We start from the raw sequence: 10300 nt of genomic DNA on the forward strand, positions 1-10300 counted from the left end.
AAATCATCAATGGGCCCAGATATCGGTTTTACCCTCTTAGGATAAAAGGAACAGATAAACTTTGACTTATATGCATTTACCATTCACTCATCAAAAGATAGACAACAATGTGTTTTATAACATCAAGTTACTGATGCGTTTACACATTATCAATGCACAATCAATAAGAAAACAATAACCATATATCTAGGTTTTAAGACCATATGATATTATCGTCTTGTGATCACTCGTGACAAATTCCATGAAGTGATACCAGCCAGTGCGGGTTTAATCCAATGCTCAAATCAAGTTCATAAGCACTCATGTACGTTGAAACAAACCTTTTCCATATCTAATATACTTTAGACAATCTACAAACCAATTCATGAAAATCTGCTTTCATACCTACTCCCAAAGTATGAGTGACTGTGGAACGTTCGAATAATATAATTATTCAGGAAGTCAAAACATGCAAAGTGAAACAATAGGTAAATAATCAATATAAGACAGTAACATTACTAATAAATAATACTCTTTTATTTAATCATCAAATGTCAATTACATTTATCTATTACACGTTTTGAAGCTATCTAATCTAAACTAATATCGTCCTTCAGCCTGATGCTCCTAGCGTGCTGCAAGTGTTTAACCCTACTCAGTCCCTTCATAAGCAGATCTGCTGGGTTATCCTCCGATAGTACCCTCTTCACTACGAGGAGTCCTTCTTCCACCCGATGTCGAATAAACTGATATTTTCTATCGATATGTCAAAATCTCCCATTATCCCTCGGTTCCTTGGTCAAGGCTACTGCTCCTTCATTATCACAAACAATTTCCATGTTCTCCTTTATGGCTAGCACAAGTCCAAGGTCTCCAATGAGGTTCTTTAACCATATCGCCTCCTTTGACGCTTTGCAACCAATCGCGCCTTATAGGTGTGTACATTCCCATCCATGTCGGTCTTCTTCTTGAAGATCCACTTGCACCTGATCGTCTTACGACCTGGCACATTGTCAACCAAATTCGAAACTTGGTTGTCATACATGGACTGAATGTCGCTATCCATATCCTCTTTCCATTTTGCAGACTCTGGGCTTGCCATGGCTTCCTTATAGTTGTTAGGTTCGTCCAAATTCACTAGTGTACAATCAATAATGAACGTATCCCCTTCTGTACTAATATGAAAACCATAAAACTGGGGTTGAAGGCTAACTCTTTTAGAACATCTAAAAGGTAAGGACTCATCAATCGGTTCAACCGGACTTTCCTCCTCGGGTTGAGCACCAGCGTTAGAGGTTCCTTCATCGCTCGACTCTGGAATCTCTTCTAGAACGATTTGCCTCCCATTATCCCCTTGGCTTATGAGTTCTCGCTTTTGGAAAATCCCTCTCCTCAAAACGAAGACAACATTGTCACTCGGTCTATAGAATAGATATCCAAAGGATTTCTGAGGGTAGCCGTTGAAATTACACCGCTCACTACGAGGTTCGAGCTTGTCGTGAGTCTCTCGTCTTATGAAAGCCTCGCAACCCCAAACCTTGATATGTGTCAATAAGGTAGCTTTCCATGTCCACATCTCGTGAAGTGTTTTGGCAACCTTCTTCGTAGGGACTAAGTTAAGGATATGGGCGGCAGTCTCTATGGCATACCCCCAGAATGAGATAGGTAGCGAAGCACGACTCATCATGGAATGAACCATTTCTAGAAAGGTTCGATTACGCCTCTCAGCCACTCCATTCAACTGTGTTGCCCTAGGTGGCGTTAATTGCGAAACAATTTCGCATTCCCTGAGGTCGTCGTGGAATTGAAGACTTAGGTACTCTCCACCTCGATCGGATCGAAGCATCTTGATTTTACTGTCCAACAGATTCTCCACTTCTTGTTTAAACTCTTTGAACTTTTCAAGGTTTCTAACTTGTGTTTGATTAAGTAGATATACCCATATTTGCTATAATAATCAGGGAAAGTCACATAGAAGCGTCTTGCATCCCTTGTGGTGGATCTAAAGGGCCCACAAACATCAGTGTGTATGAGATCCAATAAACCCTCACCCCTCGCACAAGTGCTAGTGAAGGGTGACTTGGTCATCTTTCCAAGTAAACAAGACTCGCACACGTGATCGTCCCTAAGGTCCGATGACTTAAATACTCCATCCTTTTAGAGTTGAGTTATGCGTTTCTTGTTGACATGTACAAGACGACGATGCCACAAGCATACTTTATCCAAACCATTGGAAGAATCAATACACAACAAATCATTTACTAAATTGTCTACAACCATCACAGTTTCATATATTCCATTATAAGGAAATTCTTTAAAATAGAAAATAGCATTAAGAAAAACATTAATAGAACCCATTTCATTATCAAATGAATATCTAAAACCTTGTCTATACAAACCATGAAACGAAATGATGATTCTTGCCATATCTAGCGAATAGCAACAATTATTTAAATATAATCATAATCCACTACTTAGCACTAAACAGTAAACTCCGATCTTGGTGACAGGCGACGATCTTTTGTTCCCCATGATCAAATTTATCTTCCCATGCTCCACGTCTCTATTTCTTCTTAGGCCCTACAAATCAGAACAAATGTGAAAACCACATCCTGTATCAAGTACCCAAAAAATAGCATGTGATGAATCATTAGATTTAATAGTGTAAATACCTGGGTAGGATGGCTTGATCTTTCCATCCTTGATATCTTGCAGATATTTCTGGCAGCTTCGTTTCCGATGCTCTATTTCGTGGCAGTGGTGGCACTCTAACTCCTTGGGGTTGGAGTTGGGTTTAGCTGAACCAGCCTTGGTTCCACTATAAGAGGATCCATTTTGGTACTTTCCCATATGGTGGGTCTTTGAGGGAGCCTTCCTCTTCTTACCCTTCCCTTGCCTAATTTCCAGGACTGGGGCAGCAGTAGGAGTTGGAGATGATGCAATAGATTTATCTTTGAGGTTGCTCTCAGCAGTCCTCAACAATCCGTGAAGCTTGATCAAAGTGAACTCCTCCTTATTCATATGGTAGGTCATGTGGAACTGGTTGTAGCAAGGAGGCAAGGAGTGAAGGATGATGTCAATTGCCATCTTTTCAACAAAGTTCACAATCAACTTTACATATCTCTACATCTTTTGCAGATGAGCGGTAAGGGACTCTCCATTACCCATTTTGGTAGTCATCATCAAAGTGATGATCTTGTACCTTTCTTGCCTAGCGCTCTGGTGCTACCGGTCCAACAGCTCTTAATGCATCTCATAGGGATACATGTCCTCATAGGACCTTTGGAGTTCTGCAGTCATATTCGCAAGCATGATGCAATGGACTTTCGTAGCATCACCCTCATGGGCCTCAAAGGCTGCGATCTCTTCAGTCGAGGCAGCGTTGATGTTGATTTCCTTCAGTTTCTCATTGACGACATACTCTTTGTCCTCTTAACGAATGACCATTCGGATGTTTCGGGTCCAATCATTGAAATTGGACTCGTCAAAGATCACTCTCCCACACAAGTTCATGAGTGAGAACGCGCCAGAGGAATTTGAGCCTAAAGCATTGTTGTTGACGTTCGACATCTGAAACGGAAAAAGAACAAAGTTTGATTAGAAATGAATCCCCAATTAAACACCCAAATGAGAAATTAGGGCTGGGATCCAACAACGTTATTTACAAATTAGAAAATGGATGCCATAATCTAACAAGTAAATAATTTGAAGGTAAGTGAATGACGATTCACTAATTTTCCACCATGAAAAACAAATTAAAGCTAAGTTTTAAATGTATTGAAAACTCCTAGATCTTTTGAGATTCATTGAATGTTTCAATGGCATGTTTAAATCTCGATGTGTCCGTCAAGCTTGTGACTGGGATGCCGAGGATCACAAAGCGGGTGTGAATAACCATTCAAATGTACACGGTGCCATCAATGTTACAGTTACCTATTCGACGTGCCGGTTAATCACACACGCTCCATCGAACTATAAAAAAACATTGAGTCACCCTTTTCCACCTTTGCTTAGAACCCAATTAGTGTGTCGGTTAACCACACACGCTCCACTAACGTCTTAGCAAGGGTACAAAGTGTAATTTCATGGAATTGTATCAATTCACTTTTGCTTAAAGTAACTAAGATTGGGAATTTTGTAAAAAACATTTAGTTACTTTATTAATTCATTATACTTTTAATGAGGAAAGGGTTTCCCTATCCTACTTGTTCGGCTAACGACCCTCCACCAACCAAGGAAGTGGTTTGTGAGAGTGGACACCCGTTAAACAACCATTTTATAAGCCATAACCTTATACACCCCTATAGATCGGCTTCGTGAATGAGGCCTACTAACGGTAAGAATAGCATATAAGTTATACATACATGTAGAAACCAATCAACGCTCTAATACCACTGATGGGTTTAAGCCAAAAGGACATCTTATGTGCTCATGCAAACCCTAATGCTTGGATCTGTGTTTCTCTATTGTACATGAAATTCATCCAATAATTATAAACCCTAGATCTAGTATACATATTTCGAAATTAACATAAGAAATCAGATCTAGATGATTACCTCTTCTACAATGGCTTGAATCTTCTAGTCTTGTAGCTTAGAGTCACACTCCTCTAATGGCTTACAAACACCACAAGCAAGAGGATGCTAATTGAGAGAGAGAGAGGGGATGGGCACAATTTTGGCTATGAAGACTCTTAGGGTTTCTAGTGGCTGAAATCTGATGTCCTAGGGGGTCTATTTATAGTTGTGCTGCTAGGGTTTCAGTCAAAACCCCAATAGACAGCTTAGGCCTGAAGCAATCTGAGGAAGCTTCTGGAATAGGGCCTCTTTGGACGAAATTAGGATGGAAACATCCCTAATTTCGTCCAAGCCTAGTCCATAAGACTTCTCATCCCAATATTCAACTATCACACATTTGACAGTTTAAGTCCCCATTATTTAAATAAAGTCTTTTAGCCACATAATTAATTCTTGTCCAATATTAATTAAACTATATGATTTCTCCTTTAATATATTATTCATATAACATATTAATAAACCATAATAACCTCTCACTTGATAAATCATCCATTCATGTTGCTTTGGTGAAGGTAACCCAAAAGGACCATGCACAACTGGGTCAAGTACTTACCAAATAGAGTTACAGGCTTAGACACTAATCCAATAGAAATAGCAACTTACTTCAACTTATTTCTAGTAAAAGAAGCTTAAATGCAAGAAATAGCATAGTACATTGTTATTTCCTATATTTGGTCTTGAAAGCAATTAAATAACAGAAGGCAAGTAAGAATTCACATAAGACAAAGTAACACGTAACACTTTAACTCTAATCATATGACCCACCTAGTAACTACAATCACACAACCAAATAAAATAAGGGTATTTTGGTCTTTTTAGTCAAGAAATAAAAAAGAAATGTGATCAGAAGAACTAACTGTTCCTGCGTAACAATTTCAAAAAAATGAACCTAGAAACATAACAATATATGTATATTTACCCAACAACTAATACATTAATGACAAGTTTAAAATATTTGCATATCTATAAATAAAGACCAAAAACAATATGAGAGATTGAAAACGGTCCAAAATCAGAAAGTTCAAGGGTCCAAAAAATCATATGAGCCATGAAATAAGGACCAAAACTGAAAAATGTTTCAATCATGGACAATTCTTGAGGGATGTTCATGCTACTCAATGGAAAATCCTATTTTCTCCCTGCATGGTCTGTGAGCATTCTTCCACACTGTAAGAATGTTATTTTCAACATAGCAAATGTAATCTTATATCTATGTTTTTTTTTGTTTTTTTAGTTGTATAAAAGTTGTAATTTATATGTGTTGGTTATGTTGAATATGGATAAAAGGTTATTACTCAGAAAAGTGTTGGTGATGATACTACAGTTGGTGAGAATGAGTTTTCACTGTCGAATTCAAGTTGAAGTTGGTATGTAGAAAAAGTAGGTGTTTGGGGAAATGATTCATTTACAGAAACCAATTTGGTAGAGCAGATAAATACAAAAAAAGGTCATAAGAACACAATATCTAACAAAAGTAATATAATAACTGGATATATTTTAATGTTAAGAGCATAGAACATCGTAAAACACATTGAAAAACACATTAACACATCATCATCAATAAGGTCTTATTTAATGAGTGCAACCAGTGTAAATATGTGATTCCATTAAGAAGTAGGAGGTAAGATGGTAGAAAAACCATACTGGAAATGTCTTTCTATCATTGGCCATCACATTTGAAAAATCCTCCTTCATGATCCTATGCTTTTCTATATGGGGTTTTGCGTATCAACATTGCAGCAATATAGTTTTCATATGAATTGGTCGGCTGCATGGATAGTGGGTTCCTAGGTTCGGCTGATTCATATGAACCAGAGAAGCAAATATTTGATCCATGAGCCTTCATAGTTGTAAAAGGTGACGTAGTAAAACATATGTTATAAATGGTTATGGTCAATATTACTCTAATTATACAGTTTAATTCTTATTTGTGTGGTTCAGTCCATGTAAATCAATATCGATAAGTACAAAAACATGAACAGAAGCCATTAGAAACATAAAAACTTAGATACTAGGAAACAAGGCTAGACAGCACTCTAAGCATACAAAATCACTAGAAATTTGACCAAAACATAGGATAACATAGAAAACATCAAATTCTAGTACTTATAGTTAAGTTGATTTTGTAGATCCTTGATAGATATCACGACCTGCCCTGCTAGGACCATGTAGTGGTTTGCTTGAAAATGTTGCAATTTTTGTTGTCTTCAATAGTTATAGGTTTTTTGGAGTCACTTTCCACTATGGTTTGCTGAGAAGGAACTGAATACCATACACATTAGAACACCTACATATATAAACACAACCATCTAATGATGGTGGTGATGGGTTTTCAGCAGTCTAACACTCCTATGGTGTACATGTAACCCTAGAAACCTTGGATCTATGTTTTCTCTAATATTCATGCAAATAATAATTTTCCAAGGTTTACATCCTAATTAGCATGGCATGGGGTACTTGTAATATAAAAACTAGTAGAATGGCATACCTTTGTAGTTGCTTGGATTCCTTAAAACTTAGTGAGCCTAGTACCTCAAATGTGATGCCTCAAATGTTTCACACAACACCACAACTCTTGGAATAACTTGAGAGAAGAACACTTTGATCACAAAATCGGCTAGCCCTCCTTGTCTTGCAATAGTGTCGATTTTGCTTACCATGGGGTTCATTATATAGTGTGTCACATGTAGGGTTAAACCCTAATGTACATGACTTTTCTTTTCCTCGATGATCCATGGGTTTTAACCTCCATGGAACATCCATGGAGCACCCAATGGGTCCTAGCCCAATCTAGTGAATCATGGACCATAAGCCCATTATATAAGAATGAACGATTTACAAATCAATCCCCATATATTTAATTAGTCTTTTTTTGATCAAAAAATTAATTCCAAATTAATTCTTGATTAATACTAATTAAATAATATGATTTCATATTCATATATTAGAACTTATAATATATTAACAAACCGTAAGTGTCCTTTTCCCATTTTGTCTATCCAACAGCTGAGATGTCGATGCAACCCAAATAGACCATGCCAAATCTGATCAAGTATATACCAAATTGAAGAGAATTGTTATCGAGATTATGAAAGCAATTATGATTGAATGAATGAAAATAAGAACACAACGAGTAAATATTAATCAGATCTTATATTGATGAAGACTGATTACAATGCTATAAGCAGAAAGAATACTCGAGTTCAAAAATTTCTCTCTACTTCTATCCTCAGTCCCTATTTATAGGAAACCTGAGTGTACAAAAAGTATACTAAGTCTATTACAATACACTTCGCATAAATTGTGACTTAGTAAAATAACTAATATGCGAAACTAAAGAAACAACCACTTCGACTTTTTATAATACTTAGACTCTACAATCTCCCCCTTTGTAAACAGTCGAAGCTATTCAGTCCATAAGGATCTGAACAGCTGAGTGAATTGTCTTTCGCACTTCACCATACTAAGAAATCACCTTCTTAAGCTCCTTCTTGTCTCCTTCGTTATTCTTCTTCCAGTTATTCATACGAACAATAAAATTCGTATATTGCGAAGAAGTATATCTTTCAACTTCTGAGACCTTGAACAAAAATTTCTTGGGCTTCCCCTTCGTATCTTTCCCTGAAAATACCATGCCAAAAGGTTTCAGGCATATTTCACCAACAACATACTTAGATAATGTTGACTAGGTCAAGGTATCTTCCCAAGGGACATTCACTTCTCTTCCCAAATTCGTTGCGAGTTCTTCATCGGTTAATGCCAAACAATCGAAGTAATTATCGATAAAAGTCTTGACATGTGCAAACCCGATTCTAAACACTTCAATTTCAGATCCTTTGAGCTTGTGGTCTTCCATATGTTTCAAAATAAAAGCCACTTGAATAAGATCATTGCAGTTCATCAGAGGGAAGTCGGCTATTGTGAAGTCATATTGTTTGTTATCAGCTCGAATGACAAAATAGCGAAAATTCTTAAGCATGTATTCAAACATCGTCTCCTTCTTGATCGTCAACACCTTTTTAATCTTCATTAAGGACCACACTTCATCTGGATTCTTTCCCAATACAGCATGAAATCTGATTTTCATGTGTATGTAGTCATCAGCATTATCAAACTTCTCGCTAATCTTGTACTGAGTTGTTATGAAAGGCGTTTCATTAATTGGAAAATCCAACTGGCATTTGTCTGAATTCGCAATGTCGTAGCTCCTTTTTGGCTTTTTCTCAAATTCATACATCTCTCTCCCCACCACTTTCGACTCTATAGTTTCATAAGAGTATAGCTTCGCAGGATCTCCTTTATTCATTGTGGGAGGATCACTTGCCCTTTGCCTCATTATGCTCTGAACTTTCCTCAGCCTTTCCAATTCAGCCTCTGCTTCAGTTTTCTTCTCCTTCAAATTTTCGTATAAAATTCCTTTCCCTTTTCCCACATCATCAGTTGGAGGTTTCGCACTAGAACTTCCTTCTTTTGACCCAATAGATATTCCTTTGGCTATTGGTCTTCTGGTTATTGTTGTTGAGGAAATTGGCATAGTGAATATTGGAAGAGTAGTTTTGAGCTAAGTAGATATCACTTTCTCCACAGTCTTCGCATCATCCTCTTTACTTGCATTCTTCTCTCCCCCTTGCACCCCTGTGAAAGCAGGTGGGGCATTCTTCGGTAGTAAAGAGGTAAAGTTCGCAATGGGAGCAAGTGCCTTCTGAATTGCTTGTTCCAAAGTATTGACTTTGAGAGACAAGAATTCAGGAGTAAGAATGGACGAAGATGAAGATTGCGAAACCAAGGTTTTCAACTCAATCACCAGCTGAATCAACTGATCAAACTTCTCCTTGTTTTCTTTGTGGTTCGCTTCAAGGATAGGAGCAGCAATAACTTTGTTGATATTTGTGACAACCACATCAAATTCTGTACTTCAATATGTTGAGAAGTAATATCTCGAAGCTCCTTCGCAAGTTCATTCTTTAATTCTTCAATCTTGAAGTTCACATCCTCCCGAACCTTCTTTACATCCTGCACAAACAAAACATGGCGTTCTTTTGCAACATGTTGTAAATCCGTGACAACTTCATTGAATGAACTCCCTTGAGCTTTAATGCGAAGCTCAATGTTCTTTTCTGTCTGATCAACTTTATCAAGTATCTGTTTTTCAGCAGCTTTGATCATAACATCAACCTCCAATCCAGAGATAGATGACATTCTACCAGAATCAGCTTGTGACTGAATAATGGCATTCAACTTTTGATTCAGGACTTTGAACTGCTTTCCTATCATAAGCATATGATCAGGTATATCCTCATCCTCTGAATCAAAATGTATATCCTCAAATACTCCTCCAAAATCTCCTCCTTCGGTTTCATCATCGGACATGGGTTGCGAAGGGTGAGGAGTTTCGGGTGATTGTGATGGAAATAAGGTTGTGAATGGATTTTGTAGAGGATGGTAAAAAATGGATGAGGTAGAAAGTGTAGAAGTTGGAAGTGATACCAGTGGTAATGGAATAGGTAATGTAGCAAGTAGGCTAATGGGCAGAGTGGTTGCAACACTTGTCATTGGTGCCCCCGTATTAGATACGTTGACAGCCGTATCAAAAATAGGTACATCCTCAGAAACTGATTTGGTAGTGACTATTTCAAGTGGAATCGGTTGTGTGGAAATTTGCGAAACAGGTGTAATGGAAACAGGTGGAAGAGAAACAGTTACCGGCGTAGAAACAGGTGGAGTGTCTGGAACCACCTCTTGAT

This window comes from Lactuca sativa, chromosome 3, assembly GCF_002870075.4.
Source record: "Lactuca sativa cultivar Salinas chromosome 3, Lsat_Salinas_v11, whole genome shotgun sequence".
Lineage (NCBI taxonomy): Eukaryota > Viridiplantae > Streptophyta > Magnoliopsida > Asterales > Asteraceae > Lactuca > Lactuca sativa.